General features: G+C 43.6%; 1 protein-coding gene across 1 annotated transcript in view; it reads right to left on the bottom strand.

The window, feature by feature from the left end:
* Plekhg1 (pleckstrin homology and RhoGEF domain containing G1) overlaps positions 1 to 21,018 on the bottom strand; it is a 220,344-nt gene extending 199,326 nt beyond the window's left edge. Inside the window, exon 1 of the mRNA XM_029532902.1 lies at positions 20,871 to 21,018. The gene's annotated coding sequence lies outside the window, so the exon portion shown is untranslated. The remainder of the gene's footprint in view (positions 1 to 20,870) is intronic.
* Between the last annotated feature and the right edge of the window lie 236 nt (positions 21,019 to 21,254).

Raw genomic sequence — 21,254 nt, 5'->3', positions numbered from 1 at the left:
AATCTTTACTCTTCTCTACATTCTTAACTGATCATTCCTGAGAACGACTGTTATAGCCTTGTCTATCTCTGTCTCCTGAAGAACATAAGTCCCATAGGGCGTGGTCTCAGTTTCAATCAGCCTTACATCCCAGGTACCCAGGACAAAGAATGGATTCAACGGAAATAAGAAGATTTATTTAATGAATAATTTATTTAATGAATAAGAAGACAATTGAATGAATAAAAATGTGCATCTATGTCTCTATTGATGAGCCCTAGAATAAACAAGAAAAAAAACCATAGGGAAGCCAAGTAGAAAAAGAAATGGCCATTTCAAAGATGATCAAAAGCCAACTGTATGGTGTCTACCTCTAGTCCCATTGATGTGGGACACTGAGACAGTGATTGTGAGCTCAATGGCAGCCTGGGCAACATAGCCAGACTATCTTAAAAAATATAGAAAAACCAAATAAAAACACATGAAACAGGACATTATGTGATATTATTATTATATATAATAAACAGGATATTATATGATATTATTATTATATATAATAAACAGATATTATATGATATTATTATATATAATAAACAAGATATTATATGGTATTATTATATATAATAAACAGGATATTATATGGTATTATTATATATAATAAACAGGATATTATATGGTATTATTATATATAATAAACAGGATATTATTATATTATATCCTGTTTACCCCTCCCTTAGGTTAAGAAGGACTGGGCAGACACAATGGTCACTAATGGGATGATGGGATTGATGTAGAACCCTTTCACTCCTGCACAAATCCTGGAGGAGCACTGGGGATAGAGACAAAGGACAGCAGGTTACTTACTGCTGCCATCTCTTGTCCAGAGCAGGCTTAAATGTGACCAGGAGTCCCAGAACTGAGTCACTCCTGAATGGACCTTTCTTTGCTAGGCTGAGATTGCCATAGATGTCTGGCACCTGACTAGGCTCAGTCAAAGACCTGAATGAGCATAGGTCTGCCTCCTCCCATGATTTCTTCATGTCCCAGCAAGCAATAGGGTAAATAACAGTACAGATTAAATATAAACAATGTAGTATATGCAGCTGCTACACTGAAGAAATCAAATGCTACATTAGACACTAATTATCTGATTCAAAACAGCCTCTGTGGCTGATGAATGAGTGACACATTAAGACAGACTTTTCTTGTCTCACTTTTGCCTTACTTGTTTTTGTTTTGAAATGGAGGTCCAATGTATCCAAGGATAACATTGAACTCACTGTACAACAGAGGAGGACTTTGAACTTCTGGTCCTACTGCATCTACCTCCTGAGTGCTAAGATTACAGGTATGCACCTCTATGCACCTCTCCACTTTGTTTATACAACACTGGGAATGGAAGCCAGAGCTCTGGGCACAGTTGACAAGCACTCTACCAACTAAGCTCTGTCCCCAGCTCCTTGGCCTACTCATTAATATAACAGAAAATATGAAACAGTGTTGTTCATGTTGAAATTATATTCATTTATTTATGGTGAATGCAAATATAAGCTGGGCAAGCATCAGTAGAAATATCCATAAAATCACCCCATTTACATTATTATTTCAAAATTATGTTACATGTCAGTGTAATTTACAATAAACCTTATGTATGTATATGTGTGTCTCCTGTGTACAACCACCGTCCATACACAGCACATCACACAAAGAGACCTCATGCCTAACTCGCTCTGTTCTCTAATGGATTCCCTCCCCGCTGCAGACTTGTTCCCACACCCCAGGCCTTCCATGAAACAATGCTTGCTGATATGACCATCAGTGCACTGCAATGGGTTTGTCTGTGCTCAGAGAATGGAAGGAAATCCCCTGCATTTATAAGCCACGGGGAGGGCTCTCTTGCCTGGCCTCCCAGGCAGACTTAGACCAGTTGGATGGTTGCATTCAGAGCTCACCATCCACACTGCCATTCGTAACTTCCTTAGGCAGCTCAGAAAGAAATAACCTTTAAAACCAGACCAAACCTTCTTGATTTCTATGGGAAATACTGCCAAAGAGATACAGCATTCTGTATAGAGGTGCATGATAAAAACACAGATACACTTCCTTCTAAGGGTCATTTGAGGTACATCTAAAGTATGAGTCAATTTTGCCAGGCCAGCAATTAACTGGTTAATTAGTCCTTGAGTACTTTTAAATTTCACTAGAAGATCACATTTGATTTCGAAATTCCGGTAGCAGCAACAGTTCTGGCGAGATAAAAGTACTGTTTTAACACAAACTTTTTTTTTTTTTTTTTCCTTAAAGGAAGTCTCTTAATTCTTCTGAGAGCCACCACGAAAACAAGTGTGATTAAATGGATTGTTATTCTTCAAAATCAGTGGAGCATAATGGATGCTATAATCTTCACCCAAAGCATACCACCAAGTGAGTGTTTTTCTAACTAACAAGCCGTCCATACCAGGATACCCAGTTACAAAGATTTCCTGTAATTCACCGGGAATGTGCAAAAGAAGGAGAAGGAAAAAAAAAAGGCAGAATCAATGTTTCTGAAAATACACAGTGAAAATTCAATTCTTTCATCTTGGCTGCTTGGTTTCTTGTCTTCTTAATAATATTCAAACTGTACCTCCCTCTGTTCAAGCCAAAACTCTACACATCCGTATTTACCCATGCTTTGACTCTATCGTAGTAGGTTGAGAATATCCAGTCATGCCTCTGATTCATCAGGTCAATCCAAAGTTGGCGCTATTAGAGATTGTACTTCTGTTTTCAGGTGTAACTTGTCCTGACAGGACGTTACCCAAGTGGGGAAGCTCACATTGGTTTTCAAGTGCTTCTTGTCACCAGGAATTATCGGCAAGCCTCGGATGACTGCCATCTTCAGTGGTTTCTCCTCCAGACAGAATTTGGCAATAGGGAGTCATTACCCCAATGAAGTGTTAGCTGAAAGTGTCCAGTTCTTAGGTCAACACTAGCATGTACTAGTCAATTGTCCCTAAGTGTGGCATCCCAACAGCTGTTAGACATGTTAGACACAGATTTATCCCCAGGAGAAAACACCTCTGTAGTCAGTTAGGTCTGTAAGACCCAGCTCATAGGACCTGAAGAGGTTAGCCTGTGGCCACAGTCCCTCCGGGTCTGCCACATCTTACATTATTTGTTGTGTCCCTATTACCAGACAAGTTGCCTTCCAAACGGTCACCTTTTCCTTCTGCAATAGCACAGCTCTTAATTTTAATTTGGTTTGTGTCTGCTCCTGAGTGAGATGTCATGTGCCAGGATAGGAAAGCAGACGTTTGAATTTTTAGGTAGAGGCCAGTTGCTAGCCCTGAGCTAACTCAGACCTGTGAGGAAATGTTAGTCACTCCTTTTCTCACTACTGGATTCCCCTTCACCTTAACTCCCAATACCACATCTAGAAGGATCACCGAATCCGCGACAGTCGGATACATGCAGATATCAATACTGCTATGGATCATCTGGGCGGCTTCTGTGAACTCATGTATGTACACTTTTGCACTTTCATTTCTTCCTCTAGGAAGGAACTATACATGTTCAAAGCACTCATGAACATGAAATTCATGATACATACAAAGCCTCTCACCACTGCTACGCACACCTGCAGTCCATCAGTTCTGTACCTGCTGCTTCCCAGTACAACAGGGAGCCATGGTCAGCAGGCCAGCAGGAACTGAGAGAGAAGACTTCTCAGATGTCCTCTCCTCTCACTCCAGACTCTCTACAGATGGCTTCTTCAGTCTCCCTATCTCTGGTTTCAGTTCCAGCCTATTCTTTACAGTAGGTCCTACCCACCCTGATCCCTTTCTGGTCTCATTCTTCTCAAAGATATCCTAGACCATGTGAATTCACACACAGACAGACACAAACACAGACTATACACACATATACACACATTTTGCATATATATACATATACATATTTGTGTATATATATACATAAATATACACAAATATATTTACACATACATATACACACATATACACATGTATACACACATACCATATATACATACATATGTACAAACATATACACAAATATATACGAATATATAAACACACATATACACACAAATACATATACATGTCATGAACATATACACATAAATATACACACACATAATTCTGCTGTTATGGGAATTTAGGTAAGTGCACAGTACATACTTCTTACTAGGGAGATTCAGAAAGATGAAGAGACTTCATGCAGGAAAGCAAACAAGGCAGATGCCAGCTCTGAAGGGGCAAGTGAGGCCAAGGGAGAACACTGGGAGGGAGGCCCATGGGTTGTCTTTGATGTGAGGGATTCAGACGGGTGATGTGGGAAACGGCCTAGGGGTATGTGATATAGTACCACAATCAGGGCCAGGAATCTGCTGCTGAGTGTCAGGAGAGAGTGACTGAGGTTATAGATTACCCATCACAGTATTTGTTTCAAATAGCCATTAGTTTGCCTCGGTTCAAGGGTGATCTTGGAAATATAGGTGACTAATTCAAAATGAAAGGGCATTTGCACATGGTAGGTGAATGATGGGAAGGCAAAACACACCTTGTGTGTAAACCTATGGGAAAGGGTTTGCTAACGTGCTCCCAACAAGCCAGGTATGATCACCATGTGCGTGAAGCAGCCCACCAGGCCAGGCAACCATCCTGTTCAGATGATACAATCTGCAGCACCAAACAGCCACGCCCTCAGAACTTTTAGGGACAGGGACCTAGTTCTGGGGAGGCGATGAAGCCCTCCAAATTTACAGTGCAGAACAACATCTGATTTTCATGAGAAAACTGATTTCCTCCTACTGTATGCTCATGAAAGAAGGGAGGACTACATGTATCTCCTTAAAAATCTTAATAGTAGTTAAAGCCCTTCAGACTTCAGATGGGTGGTGTGCAGACCGGACAGAAAAGCACAATACTGCCCTTCAGCAGGCCTCCACAACCATGGGAAACCCCAAAGGGGTTGGATGAAAGAACAAGGAGTCCATGTAGGGTCACTGCTGGGGGGCAGCTTCCTTTAGGGGTCCTTCTCTCTGCCTCAACAATTCTTGCCTTGGAATGTTGCTAACCATGTGGCTTTGAGATAAGATAATGTTTATAACAGTCTACTAAGTAGCCACTGAAGCCAAGCAGTAAGATAGAACATCTTAGCCGCTATCAGTAAGTGCTTATAACAATCTTATCCAGTAGTATAATTATCCTGGACTTGGTGGTGAAGAAACAGCTAAGTAAGACTGCAGAGTAGAGCTAAACCCAGCTTATCCAACTCAAAAACAAGAACCAGGTGACTTTTGTTCCCCATTCAGGGTGGGGAAGACAGACAGGCACCACACCTGAGTTGAGGCACAAGGATGGTGTATCCCAAGGTAATTTTCCAGAAGTATCTGCTCACTGGGTGGCAGTGATGTCTGTTCTGTGGTGGTCAACAAGTCAAAGCAACCACGCCTCAGTTGCCATACAAGTCCTGTGGCCTACATTATCAGTTCAGCCCCAGTCCCCTTCACCACTCCCCCTTCATCTTAGCCAAAGAATCAAAAACCGGTAACCCAAGACCACAAGCATCATTTACACTGTTTTGTTAGACAGCATTATGTTTAAATATGACTGCTCATTGATTTGTTTAAGCATTGCCTCACCTATTATACGCTGGGGGTACAACCGTAAGCTAAACATGAGCACTCTTGCTCTAACGCGACTTAAATAGACTGAAGACAGGGTGGAAGTGGGTAGTAAGGAGCTGTGTTGTTTCCATCAGAGTTGGGTGGTGGTAGTCAAGTGTGTCAGGCAGAAAGTGAAGCATCTGCAAGCAAAGTAACACATCTGGAAACTGCTCTTTGGAAAGGGCTGAGAACAGAATCTTGGTCCTTGCACTCGCCAAGCCCACACTAGTACTGAACCACGCCCCTGTCTCAGTATTTACTTTTAATCATTTAAAGTAGGGGAGGGAAAATGGACCACCTAGTCCTGGCATGGAGTTCTGACTGCTGAATGTTGAGGTTGGGAATGTGGGGGTTCATTGCAGTATGTTCTCTGCTTACCTCTGCTTGGAAATTTCCCTAATTAGAGGACTCATTCCTCCCTCCAAGGAACTTAGAAAGATAATAAACAAATAGCAATTTATGGTATGTCAATTAGATCACAGAAGGGAGGCGAGAGGTGGGTAGATAAACATAATCTACCCACATCCATGTGATATTTATTTTATATAATTGTCAAATACAAGACATGGATAAGCTGACAATCTATATTAAGGGTAAGGAGCTAATACCCAAGAAATAATAAAAATAATAAATATAAATATATCTGTTTTTGAGAATTAAGAGGATAATTTGAACTTTATAAAATTTGCTTTAACGAAATTTGATGAAAATAATGGCTAATATTTACCTAACTTTTTCTTTGTTAGGACAGGGCTCTGCAAGCATTTTAAAGGGTGACTGATTCAATCCCCAATACAACTCCAGGAAGTAGTTATGCATTTCCCATGTGTAAGACGATGGGCCTAGGCCTACAGAAGCTGAACACTTTGTTCAAGACAAGCGAACCTCTAAATGATAAAGCTGGCTTTGAACCCAGGTCTAGCTCCAGAGTTGAAATCTTCAATTATCACACCTTATGCTGCACTGCTTATTTTGATGAGGATCTAGAAGACAGAAGCTGAGTAGAGCAGAGGGCAGATATCGGGCACAGTGATACAGAAAATCTAGATAAGATGAGACTAGAAAGTAAACTTTCCAGCAAAGAGTAAGTTATTCCTCTGGACACTTCTCCATAAGCCCAAGAACATGAGACCAAAAATGGAGAAGGGGGAATCATGGGAGAGGGGTTTTCTATTTTCTTTTTCACTTCTATATCCAGCTCCTTCCCCCTTCCCCCATCATCACCACCACCATCACCATCAATTTCACCACGCCCACCAGCATTATCATAACCATTACCACCACCTCCATTGTCACTATCACTATGCAGCCACTCACAATATTCCAGGCTGTTAGTGTCTGTTCTAGAATATGATGTAAAAGAATTGGGCACTAAAACATACCCAACAGAAGTAACCCAAACATACAAAACAGATGGTAATCCAACATCAATTACAAAGCAACACCAATTCAATGAATAAACATTTAACCTTCTCTCCATGATGGGCGCTGCACTAAAGTGTTGGAAACACAGCAGTGAACAACTGTGACCTCTGCTTTGGTAAAGGTGAGGAAAACAGACAATAGGCAAGTAATTTCCTGTTCTAAATGTTGATAAAAAGTAGCCATAAAAATGAAGTGGGGCAATGATGTGCTTGCGAGAATTTTATGCACTCTAATTCTATAAAAGGGATCAAGCATTTCTTTAGTAAGGGGACACCTAAGCAGGAGATCAACAGGAGACAGGGACAGCGAGAATAGGCAGGCAAGAATGTTTCAGGAGGTGGTCATGAAAATGGTGTAAGGCTGGAGCTTAGAATGTCTAAGAGTCACAAGGAGGATGGTGAGCTAATGGAGAGTAAAACAGAGTACCAAGAGATGAGATGAGATGAGATGAGATGAGATGAGATGAGATGAGATGAGAGCAATAGGAGATGAGACCTAACATAGGACTAGGTTAGAGAGCATCTCTTCCGATGCCCCATGAGCTAGCTTCTGCTGAATGAGATGGGGATCCACAGAGAAGGTCAACATAACTAACAATGGACAGAGTCACTTTGGTACTGAACAGAAAACAGAGAGTTGTGGGTTGAGATGTAAGCAAGGGGACAAATTAGACCTATGGCAATACCCTAGGGAGAGGTGACAGTGATCAGACCAAATGAAATCATTGAAGACCAGATAAAATAATTGGATTCTGGGGGCTTTGCAAAGAAAGCCTATATGTCTGCTTATGCTCAGCTATAAGAGAGGGATGTGACCAAGAAGCCCTAAATGCCTTCCATCTGGAACTTATATATCTATCTCTACTTTATGTTTCCTACCAAACTTCACAGGAATTAAACCAACAGAAGAGACCTCTGGAAATGCACTCAGTGTTCTGATTTGGCCTTAGTACAACCTTTAGTGTGACCATAGAGTGTATTCTAATAGTCCAGTTAAGAGGCAGGATTCTAAAAGGATGGGGAAGAGGCATGGTTGGGTGAATATAGATTGAAGACCTTATAAGTTGTTGCTTAGTGGCTAGAGCACACAGGAAAGGGTCGTCTCTAGCTCTCTGTTGTGAGTAGAAGGATGAACTGGGTGTGATCGCTATGTCCCAATAAACACATTCCTTACCAAAGAAAGGTTCAAGATACATCTCCGGATGCAAAAGAGGATGTGTGTCATCTTTGGACATTGTTGATACTTCATTTAGAAGTGTATAAGGGACACTCAGTTGATTTGGGGTATTAGAAAAATTTCTTTTTATTACAGTATCTCTGGTAGTTACTTCTGTTCCAGAATAGACACAGTCCTCTGCTGAGTTTGCAAATTTACAGTAAGATGGGGACAGGCAGTTTTGTATGACTACCTGAGAGATGGACAAATGTCCCAGATGGGGCACCAAAGAAAGATTAAAAAAAAAAAAAAGACTTCATTTAAGGCTATCCTGATGGACCAATGGGTTCCCTGGGTTTAATTGAGACTGACTACAGGAGCACCAGTGAAGGGTCACTTACAGGAGCATTGGTGAAGGTTGGTTACTCAAAGGACCAGGAGTCAGAGGCTGCTAACAGGATCCTGGGCAGCTACACTACTGAGGAAGTCTTCCTCACTCCCCCAACAGCAATTGTTAGGGAAAAGAAATTGTTTATAGCTCATGAGTCCTCCTCCCTTTTTATGGGGGAATATTAGCAAGCGTGACCTTCTGAGGGTCTCTTGTGGGTCAATGGCAATGGCCATAGCATGGTTGGAGAGTTCTACAAGAGAGACAGACAATGAACAGGCACACTTACAGAGCACAGCCTTTACTACAGACTCCCAAAGTGTTTAAACTGAGAGAGCACACCCATGAAAGAACATTGGTAGATCAAAGCCACTTTCTAAAGAACTGTTAATGAATTAGCTCCGTTCTCCCTGGTAAGTTTTCTTTCCATCTTTTTTTCTCTTTCCTCTCTGTCTCCTTTTTCCTTGTCTCACTTAAACCCTTTCCTCCTCTTCTTCCTCCTCTTCTTCCTTCTTCTCTCTTATTTATATCTTTTGCTACCCGCTCAGAATTTCTAGCTCTCAACTGAAATAGAAACTGGGCTTTGTTTTCCTAATATTTTATCAAGCGAATTTCCTGAGTAGGAGGAAAAGTGAGTTGGCCCATATTTACTCTCAAGGAGCTGGTCATCTAGAGAGGGGAGACGATTAATTAAATGAACATCAAGATGAACACATCAAGGGATGCGGAGATGGTTCAGTAAGGAAAGCATCTGCCTCGCAAACATGACCGCCTGGATTTGAATCCCAAGAACCCCTGTTAAAAGCTGGGTTCAATGGTGTGTGCCCATGACCCCATAGCCAGGAGATGGGAGACAGAGATAGGGGGGTCCCGGAAGTTCACCAGCTAGCTAGCCTAGTCTGCTTGGCAATGTTCTAGGCCAATGAGAGAGCTAATAAACAAACAAATATGGAAGGCACCCAAAGACCTACACCAGAACTTCTCTTCTGACCACTACATGCCTGCTATGCACGTGTGCACACGAAATGTACTTATCAACCACACAAACATACACACTTGTGCATATACAACCACATCCTAAGTGATGGGTTAGAGGGAGCTAAGAGCTGAAAGAAAGGGGACTGGCCCTGTGCGTAGGCAGTGAGATGAGATTGCTCATGGTGTCATGGAGAGAATCAGGCACAGCCATATGCTACTCCACTGTGTGTAGAGGAGACAGAGAAGGTAACAGAAGTGAAACCTGAGTCGGGTAAGCAAAGCAAACCCTAGTGACAATGCTTCTCACGTCCCAGGAGTCTCTTCTAGATCTTGGACAACATTCAGTTCCTCAGCTGCCTGCTCCTCACCAATTCCTCGGAGACTGACCTCCTTCTATATCACTGTAGCTCTGTCTGATTCCAGAACTTTCTAATACATCTCTCTTCAAAGTAGCCAGAGAAATAACTAGCCATTAACTAGGATATGTGACTCTTGGGATTCAACCCCTCCCGTAGCCTGATGTCACATCCTGAGCCATGGCAAAGATCTCGCATATCCCCCAAACGGGCACAACTTAGCCTCTGCCTCCCTCCTCAGTGTTGTCTCTCCCTGACAGCCTACCCTGCTCACACACATCTGTGTTTCCCTCACTCTATAAGATTCTCCATACTCATCTAGTTCCCTCCAGACCATTCTTTTCTCAAATCTCCTCAAGATCACTCATTTGTTCTGACTCAACTTGGACTCAGAGGCTACTCCCTGCCAAGCTTTAGGTTTAGAAGGTCCCTGTTATCTTTTGGATAATTGGGTCCCACCAAAGCCCATGTATTAGATGCTTAGTCCCTAAATTACTGGGTCTGTAAGTCTCCCAACTGTCCTCTGATGCTGTTAGGAGATAGTAGAACCTTTAGAAATTAGGACCTAGCTGGAGGAAATGAGTTTTTTGGGGGGAAGATGCCCTTAGAGCTGATATTGGGGAATCCCCTCTCTGCTTGCTAGTAACCGTGATGTGAACGGCTTTCCATGTTGTGATTTCTACCGTATTTTGCCTTGCTACAAGCTGAGAAACAACTGGCCCATCACAGTGAACCAAAACAAACCTGCCCTCTTTTTTTTTTTAAATTTTTTTATTATTATTTTCTTTANTTACATTTCAAATGCTATCCCAAAAGTTCCCTATACCCCCCCACCCCTGCTCCCCTACCCTCCCACTCACACTACTTGGCCCAGGCGTTCCCTTGTGCTGGAACATATAAAGTTTGCAAGGCCAAGGGGCCTCTCTTCCCAGTGATTGCCAATTAGGCCATCTTTTGCTACATATGCAGCTAGAGACACAAGCTCAGGGGGTACTGGTTAGTTCATATTGCTGTTCCACCTAGGTTGCAGCCCCCTTCAGGTCCTTGGGTACTTTCTCTAGCTCCTCCATTGGGGATCCTGTGTTCCATCCAATAGCTGGCTGTGAGCATCCACTTCCAAACCTGCCCTCTTTATAAGTTGCTGGTCCTAGGTATTTTGCCACAGTGACAGAAAGCTGACTAACACAGAACTCTAAAGGGCTCATGATGGTTAGAGGCTTGGCCCCCAGGTTGACACTACTGGGAAGTGATGGGAATGTCATGTATAAGGCTTAGTGGGAGCTCTCTAGGTAACTGGGGTCATGTCCTCAAAGGAAAGTGTTAGACTTCCTGAGCCTTCTTTGCTTGTTTAGCTTCCTGGTGAAACGAGTGGTTCTGCTCCACAGGCACGTTGCTCCTGTGGTTTCTCTCATACTTCCACAGAGGTCGAAAAGGAATGGGCTGACCAATCATAGACCTTGTTAGGTGACTATCTCAAGCTTTAGTTAGAATAACGGCTGTGTAATATGCATCCTCTAATCAAGCCTTCTCACCATGCTCAAATTGAAACTGAATTTCATCAAGTTGTCTGTTCAACTTTTTTTTTTTTTTTTTAAGTAGTCATACGGAGTTGACTCTTTCACCCCAGACTTGGTTTGTTCTGCTGTTCACTATATACCCAGAACTAGGAAAGTATGTTTGTTGAGCAAACTAGCAACCTGAATATCTCTACCACAACAAACTAAATGCACTTCCTTATCTTGAAAGGTGGAATGCTGCTGCAGGAAATTCATGGCACAATCTTATAGAACACGGGGATAGACTCGCCCGGTTACTTTCATGCCAGTTTATTGCTCCAGCTATCTAGTAACAGACCATAAAACTAATAGGATGTGCAGAAAAGGCAGTAGGATTGCCACTCCTTACCATGGGTTTATTGTGCACTTAGAACTCCTAACTTTATTTTTTCTTCTTCTTTCCTTTCAATATTTTTTGAGCCAGGATCTTCCCATGTAGCCCAGGCTATCCTTGAACTACTGACTCTTCCTGCCTCCATAGTGCTGGATTTCAACTGTTTTTCACCATGTCCAGCTTTATAAAAATCTTTATTGTATAATTGTAAACCTCTAGTTTAGGTGGCATTTAACTTTCCAGTGACATATGCGCCCTTCCTAACTTCATAGCGGGTCACTTATTCCAATTCTGATTGAGATGTTAGGAAGACGCACATGTAATTGTTCATGCACACAGCGGCTCCACAGTGAATTACCCCAACACAGCATTTAAATTTAGATCACAATAAAGAAGGGAAAAAAGCAAGATGATACTAGATATGGATTTTCTCACTGGAAGATCTTTTTTTTTTTTTTTTTTATGATTTACAAAATGTTTTCGGCATATATGAGCAACTAAAACTGAGTAGAATTTTGGAACAGTTGTTGCTGTTATGTCGTTAGGCAGTACAGAAATCTCTCTGGCTCTCTGTCTGTCGCTCTCTGTCTCTCTCTCTTTCTCTCTGTGTATGTATGTGCGTACGTGCATGTGTAGACATGGGCAGACATACTTGAATATGCATTTGTATACATATAGGTATACATATAGGTATAGGTCAGAGGTTGATATTGTCTATCTTCTGGAATCACTCTCCACATTGTGCTATTCATAATGATGATGATATTGCTGTTATTTTAGATAGAGTCACACACTGACCCTTGTGCTCAGTGGTCTGCTAATCAGGTTGGTCATGCTACTCTGAAGACCCAACTGTTTCTGCCTTCTCTCCCTCCCTCCCCCAGTACTACACTTAGAAGTGTGCACTGCCACACCTATATTTTATGTGGTCACTGGGGATCCGAACTCAGGTCCAGAAAGTGCTTTACTCATGGAGCCGTCTCTCCAGCCCTCTTACTTCTGTAAGACTTCAGGAGCAAAGAAATTTTAACTTCCAGTTTAGAAACTCTTTACGCACTGGGCTGGATAGAATCTTGACACAAGAATCTTGACAGATCACAAACACAGAATGAGTCTTCCTTTTATTTTCCTGCAGGGGTATTGTGGATTTTGAAAGCTGTTGCTAATTATGGAACTCATTCCAGCTGTTTTTATAACCTCATAGTATTGTCACCATTCCAGGTAAGCTCAAAACGGAAGCAGTTAGGAACGAGGAAGAGCCCTTCATGATGCAAACACAGTTGAGAAGCCACCCAAGCTCTCTGCATTCTTAGGGCAGGACACACCTGTGGACCATGATGTCATTGTGATATAAATTTGGAGGCCAGATAGCATGAAGGACTGGGATTAAACAGCCTTCTTTAGAGTCAAATTCAAACTCTCAGTTTCTAAGGGCACATGTATATGGTGTGGAAGTGGATTAATCTTATATAGATAGCGAGGAAACGCGGATGAGAGTCGAGACCACCAAGATTTTCCTCTGTAAACATGCCCCAGAAGCTTTCAAATAACTCCTAATGTAGTTTCCTCAGTAGAGCTAATACTGATCAACTCTGCCACTTTCCCATGTCCCATCTGTCACCAGACTACCTCATTAATGTCACAGCCCACCCTTACAATTTCTTATCAAGCCTCCTCTATAGGAAAGTCCCTGATACAAGTGGTTCATTTTTTTTAAAAAAGCCTACATCTCCCTACAACATCCCTCCAACATATCTTCCCCTTCAGTGATCCCAAATCTTTGAGTTAGACTCACTCTTGGGCTCCTTCATTCTTGTGTTCAACGGTTTCAAAGGTTAAAGAGTGTGAGATCCCCGGATAGTTTAACACTAAGTCATTTCAGAAAGAGAGCAGCATCCTCCTTTGAGGCAGCTCTAACATGTTAGCACCACATAGATACTTAAGCTAATAACAGGGTTGCGTGGTTCAAGGCACTATTTATGCCTCAGATTATAGTCTTCCTCTCTCACAGCACATTAGAGATGCGCAGATGTCGGGTTTGTAGGATGCCTGTAATCACACAGCCACGGGAGCTGAGCTCTGATAGCCAAAGCCCCTTCTCTTTTCCTGGTGGCCCCAGCTCTTCCCTAGCTTTCTCGTCACAGGCTGGTGACAGCTTTAAATCACCTTGATCCGGGCTGGTCTGTGGTTAACACGCATCCCTGAAATGCTTAGGAGTGGCTTCTGTTTTTAATCTACTCGATTCCAAAGACTCAGATTTCAGTCAGACCGGTTGTCTGTTCCGAAGACCTCCCGGGACATGGGATCTTTAATCACACGGCAAGGGTGGCTCAGGGAGAAGACAGGCCTGTTTCCTTCTAGGCCAGGCACTGATCTACCCTCCCTGTCAGACAGGGTACAAGAACGGGACTTTGCTCTGGTATCAGCAGCTAGCTTAGGAGAGAGCGGTTGGAGGGACACCGTGGGGCTAGGGACTTGGGTAACTTACTGAGAAGAAAATCAAACCAGCCCAAGGGTGCATTTGCTCACAGCTGGAAGGAAACGCGCATGCTCACTGAGACTCAAAGACTCCTAAGAGCTAGGGATGCCAGCAGGCTCCAATGGGAGTGGAGAGCAGAGGTCCCGACCAGGGTTGGGAGTTTGGAGGGTGGTCAAAGAGACAAACATTTCAGCAGCACAGGGCTCCTTCACCAGGAGGAGGGTGGAGCTCTAGTGGAAGGAAGTCAGCATGGTATGTAAACGCTTGCCAGGGAAGGGAAGGAGGCCTGACTGAAGTGGAGTCTCCTCTGCTTGATAGTACAAAGAAACCTTCTCCATCAGAGAGGGTCAGTCAGCCTCCCGGGATAGGGAGGGCCAAAGGCACAATGCGCGTTAAATAAAATCTAAACAAACGGAAGAAAGCCAAAGCCAGCTGGGAGCTCACGCCTTTGGAGCTCTAGAGAGGTAGCTACACTGCAGGAAGGATTCGCACACATCTGCCAAACGAATCATCTGGCTGTAGGAACCACTCAGCCTCACCCTAAACAACTTACATGTAGGTCAAAGTCACTTAAGAAGGATTCGCTTGAGACCCATTGGCCAGACCAGAGTGAATTTTTAAACTATTAAAAAAAAAATACATCAGGTCACAGATGTATTATGATATTGTTAATTACTATGCTAATATTGAATTAAACTTTCTGTCAAATCCAAGTCAGCCGGGAGAGCTAAGAGACAGAAAAGAAAGTTCCATTTTCATGCCAGGTGTCAATGGGTCACTGGGCAGTCATAGATATGCATAGAGTACAAATAAAAACACAGTTCATTACAGGATTCTGGGGGTGGATGTAGGAAAGGGCATAGAGCCTAAGGCTGCCTTGGCTACAAAGCGAGACCCTAAACACAGACAGTAATTTTTAAAACAATAGAAAATGGTAATTTGGAGGCTGGGAATCCAGCTCAGTGGTGTAGTGCCTGCCCAACATTTTGATTTCCAGCACATCATACAGTATATTTCAAAGACACCTTAGAACTCATTATCATTATGGTCCAAAGTAAACGTTGGCTCCTCTAGAAGACTCCTAGACCACCAAGGCAGAGCAGCCCATCCACCACTCTGAATTTCCCATCACCCTTATTCTGTCTCCATGGAGACCACCAACATGATGGGGACCATCCTGTTGGTCAGACACGACTATAGGCACAGCAGAATGACGTAAAGGTAGAGGTAGGTTCTCAATAAATGGAGCTGAGCTGAATAAAATTGAACACTCGCTGATCAATTACTAATGTGAGACTGGTAAATTACTGATGTGAGAACGGATGTTTTACAGCAGGAAATCTCAGCCATTTCTACCAAGAGCCCATTGACACTGACTGTAGGGAGGGAAAACTGGGGACTGGGAATGTAGCCCAATGGATAGTGTGACTGGCCAGCATGTTTACAACCTCAGTCTGACCCCTAGGACTGAATAAGGCCAATGTGTGGTGAAACCCTGAAATCTAAGCCCTTGGGAGGAGGTAGAGGCAAGAGGATCAGAAGTTCAAGGCTACCCTTAACTACATAAGGCTTTATGTAGCATGCTCATACAGAAGCCTATAGATGAAGCTTTTAAGAGTCCAGAACAGTGGGATCCCTGTTGGTAGACACTTTGTCAATGTTCTACCAAGCTAAGTCTTGACTCCTCCCTTCATTGGCTATAACCTACTCATCTATTTTTAAACACAGGTTTCATGTAGCCCAGGCTAGCCATTAAGTTACATCTAGTGACATAAAGCCCCTCTGGTCCTCTTCTATGCCTGTCTACCCGCAGGTCACACTCATGTGCCTGTGTGACTCCCCCCCTTCCCACATAGTACTGTATCTGCTATAGCTAACGCAATAGCATGATGGTGATGGGTCCGCTCATTCCTGCTGAAGCTTCAGTCATCACGATACCCACACTCACCCAACTCCCTTTGAATTTTGAAAGGATGCAGCCCCACCCCTCCTCCCGTCAAAGGGATGCTTAACTTTTAGTCAAATCACGGTCAGGCTGGCTTCTGCTGATAAGCTACTTCTGTGGCCTCTGTAGCACCATGGTTATTAAAGCTACCAAAACAGGGTTCTTAATTAAAGGCTCATGGAAAACCCCAGCCCTTCCTCCACCCCACCACCATCGAGTTATTACAAGCGGGCATAGCTGGAATTTGTTTTAAAACAATTTACCCTAGCATCAACACTCTCCAAACTGACTTTCTTCTTGGATCATATGGGGAGGGAGAAAGAGAAAGGTTATGGAATAATCGTGGATCTAGCAGGCTTTAGCTTCCTGTCAAGCAGCAATTTAATGCAGGTTTTTTTTTGTTTTTTGTTTTTTGTTTTTTGGGTTTTTTTTTTTTTTTTTTTTTTTTTTTTTTTTTTTTTTTTTTTTTTTTTTTTTTTTTTTTTTGGTTTTTTTTTTTTTTTTTTTTTTTTTTTGGTATTCTGCTGTGATTGCCCGATGAATGTTCAAATCCTTTATAGAAAATTGAATGAAAACTTTCAATATATACACATTTTCCAGTTTAGAGCTAAAGGTACTTGGGGATTGAGCCCAGGCCAGAATGAGAATTCAGTATATGCTCTACCAATGAGCTACATCTTCAATACCTCCTATGTACTTAAGGTGTGTGTGTGTGTGTGTGTGTGTGTGTGTGTGTGTGTGTGTGCGCGCGCATGAGTCCATGTGCCAGAGGAGTTCAGAATAGAGTGTGAGATCCCTTGAATCTGAAGTTACAGCCAACTGTGAGCCCCAAGATGCTGGAAATTGAACTACAGTTCTCGGCATGAGTAGCAAGGGCCCTTAACTACCCACTCTGTGGTTTCAGTGGTTCTCTGTATCCTTTAAATTGCTTTCACATGTCTTGCATTACTTCTAATACCTAATGAAACACAAATGCTACAAAGTCATTGTGGCCCTTGGTGTTTTGGAAATAAAGACAAATCCTTCCAGTGAACGACTGGTTTATCGGGGGCTGAAAAACCTCACAGGTACAGAGGCTGCCTCTGCTCCCCCAAGGAAGACTTGGTTTGGAAAATTTTTACTTATAGGTCACTGGAAAAAATATTCGGGAACCTATGTATACACATGTTGAAAAGATGCTCAGACTCCAACATGAGAGCTAGCATTGCACTGGGGCCCTGGGCACTGCAAGGGGGTTAGCCAGGCACACCTGAAGCTGCTCTGTAGCATTTAGTTTTCCTGGAGATAAGCCCTTCAGTGACCAACCAGGGCCCGATGCCAGATCAGCAGGATGTCCTCACTGAGGCATCCATTGCTAACTACTCAGTCAGCCAGATTCTAATCATGTGGGGCTCCCGCTTCTGTCAGTGAGTTCTACTTGGCACAGCTGCCCATGACTCTGAATGGCCCAATGGATCGGGCTCAATTTTTCATTTCATCAAGAGAGATTGATACGGGAGGTCTGGGGTAAAACTTGAACATCTCAGATGCCTGCTGCACATTATAGAGAGGTTGTCAAAAAGAAAAGAAGTTGGTTTGTTTGTTTGTTTTCTGTCTGTGCCTGAATATGTAAATGCTTAGCATTAGAAATCACGTTTTTTTCCTACGTCCAAAGATGACTATTTCTTTCCCTTAAAGAGTGGTGTGGTTACACTCACTTGTAAGGCCAGCTAAAGTGGGAGAATTGTGAGTTCACGGCCAGTCTGGGCTCCATAGTAAGACCTTGCTTAAGAAAATTGAGGGGGAAAAACCCCAAAGAAACAAGTAAATAGTTTATAAATATGAAAATGTGTCCCTATACAACTGTCACCCTGAGGAGGTAGTCGAGGACAGGTCTCAGTGACAGCTGAGTTCAATCACAGTTCTGCCAATGGAGCCGGTCCAGCAAAATCCCCGCCCCCCAGGTAATCAGCTTATCAGCAACTCTAACCCTCAAAGCACACCGTATGTGTGGAACATTTAATATGGATTACTCCACTCAATCCTCTGGAGCTAAGGGGCGTTCGTTCTCTCTGAAATCTATGCAGGGAGGGGGGCTGCGTGAGAGGGGAAGGATGAAGGAAAATTAGGAAAAGCCAAATAATGTTTGTTTGGTTGCTCATTTGCAGATAATCCCTGTGAGCTCAGAGCCTCAGCAGGGTCCAGGTCTGCAAACGCATGTGGCACAGACAGGAGCATCAAGTTCAAGGGCTAATCCTAGAATGTGTGCTCCATTGCTCTAAATCTCCAAGACTCAGAGACTGGCCCGCATCATCCAAGAGCCATCCAAGTTTGAAAAGCCTGGAGACCTAATCATCTCTGCAGCAGGATTACAAGGTGACAATTGTTTCAAAGACCCAACTACCAGCAGTAAAAAGAAGAAAACGCCACACAAAGAGGACTCCAGCACCCAGACTGTAGATCAGACACTGTTGTTAGTTTACTCAAGGCTTCAAAGACTGCAGTTACTCGGTTATTTTTTTTCCATCTTTCTTCATGTCGGAATACAAATTAGTAAAGCTGAGTTAAATCACAAAAAGAAATCATAACCACAAATGAGCAGAGTAAAATGCTACTGGTTGTCTTTGGTTTTGAAAAATGAGGCTGGCAATTTCTATGGGTTACAGTGTGACTGTTTAAACCATTTGAATGATAGCTGTAATCTCCCATGGAAAGCTTAAAAGGTATATATGTATATATGAATATGTGTATATATCATATATAATATATTACATACTTGTTATTTAATATATTTATATACTATACTAATACATTTACATATATTTTATATTATATTTACATTATAGTCTAGATTTATATTTTATAGATTATAGTATTTATGTTATATACAATATATTAATATATATTAACAATCATCTATACTAAAGCATTGAGGAAAGTGGACTCACAGGGGAAGGACAGGCATAGACAAATTTTATCCAAGACAGGCAGATTTGGGCACCAGTTTGACTACCAAACAGTTGTTCCTATTCTCTCTTCGTTTTATCTTTTTGCAAAAGGCTTTGGGGGACTCTGTCATGCAAGGGAAGTGGAAGGAAGGTGACACAAGGATAACTGGTGGGGTCCCACTTGGGGAGGAAGCCAGGGAGGTCAGTGGAAAGAGCAAACGTTTCTTCCTGGTCAGTCTTAGCGGCTTGGACAGGGTGCAATTTCAAGAGGACAAAAAGCTAAGTCAGGACTCAGGAAGCCAGACTCAGAGATGTTAAAGGGCCAAACACTAGCCCATCACTTTTGTATAAAAGTGTTAACTACTGTAGAATAAATAAATACCTTGAACTGAAAGGGGCAAAAGCAGTTAAAACTATGTGGATCATGTATACTGCTTTATCAGTGAGGAAGTAGACGCTACCACGATTGTCTTTCCTCATGTCCCACACAGAGTAAGGCTAAAGTGGAGAGGTTTTAGATCTCTGACATGATAGGCTTAGATACACTTTCTTTTCTTTTTTTTTTTTTTTACGTCAGTTTAACAACAACAACAACAACAACAACAACAACAATCCACCTATTCTTTGAAAGTATGTGAACTCCAGAAACTGAGAATTCAAACAGGCTGACTTTAACCCTTGACCACAGGTTTTAACGCAATCTGAGCCTGGAATTCAATTAAACGTTAAATCTGACCCAGACGTAACATCCCGGCATCCTACTGGTTTTGTATCCGTATCCAGAGTTCCCCAAATCCCCAAAACAACCCTCCCTAGGTGACTGAGAAGATAAAATCACTGTCCCCGGGGTGTCAAAAATAGGTGCAGTAAGCTCTGGCTACCTGAGGGTGGTACAAAGAGAGCGCCAAGAGCCGCTAGAGCTTAATGAAATTCCAGGGTTGCACACACAGTCAGCTTTACACATACCAACTTCAGACAGCACATCCAAGCAATCAGCTACATCATTGTTTCTCAGGAACATTGTGAAACTGAGCAAGCCAACCACCCTCTCCTCACTGGGCGTCCTGACTTTTCGGACTGTAGAACTCTGAGACTCCGTGGGGGACACAAAGAGGGAAACCTGCTCTAGCAGTCACCCCGGGGCCGGCTGCCCCCCAAACCCCCGCCAACAACCTTTTCCTCTAGCCAACAGTCCACACAGTCGTAGCCAGCTAGGTATTACCGTGTGTCCGGGTGACGGATGGGGCACAGTTTCTAGACTCCCGGGTCACTCCTATAAAGCGCTGACTTGCTGATTTGGGGGTGCCCACGCGAGTTTCTGCCCCCCCCCCGCAGGACTGCTCCTAGCTGGAGCACACAGCCCTCCCCACCATCGCGCCCGCACTGCTGTTGGGGTGTTGTCCAGAGTGTCCTATTTGGGGATAGTTCCGCTGGACTGGGGGCACGGGTAGCACACGGCGCGCTTGAGCAAACTTCGCGGAGCTGCAAACTGCAACCCGGGTGGCTGCAGTAAGGGACGGGAGCGCCGGGTTTGCAGGTCCAGCCTGAGTCGGGCTAAGAGCCGGGAGCGGTCTTGGGGCAGCACCACCAACGACCCCATCAGTCCTCTCCCAGGAGCAGCGCTCAGAGACATTCCCCCCCACCCCGGGCAAGGCACTGCGATCCCGCTCGTCCCACCTGCAGATTCGGGGCGCGTGGCCGAGGTCCCCGGTTTCCCTTGTCTGGTCCCTGGAATAGTCCGGGCCGAGCCTACGGGAGAGGGGCGGCTCCCGAGCGCTGGCTCCGCGGTGCGCTGCGCTCCAGCGCCGGCTCCGGCGGCCCCGAGCCCTGCAGCTCGCCTGGCTCCACTTCCTCTTTCCCACTCTGCTCCCGGCGCGTCCCGCCCCGCCCCGCTCCTCCGGCCGCTGCCGCGGGTCGCGGTCCCCGCCCGCCTCCACGGGGCCCTGCGGGAGGACCAGGCAGAGAGGAGGAGGCAGTTCAGAAAGAGATTAAGCTTGCTCTCTGGAGCTTTGCCAAAGACAGCAGTCAAATTACAGCCTCTAGGGGGAAAGTTTTTGTCTT

This window comes from Mus pahari, chromosome 21 (assembly GCF_900095145.1).
Source record: "Mus pahari chromosome 21, PAHARI_EIJ_v1.1, whole genome shotgun sequence".
Classification (NCBI taxonomy): Eukaryota; Metazoa; Chordata; class Mammalia; order Rodentia; family Muridae; genus Mus; species Mus pahari.
The sequence above is the reverse complement of the archived record's forward strand: the minus strand, read 5'-3'. Positions and strand labels throughout refer to the sequence as shown.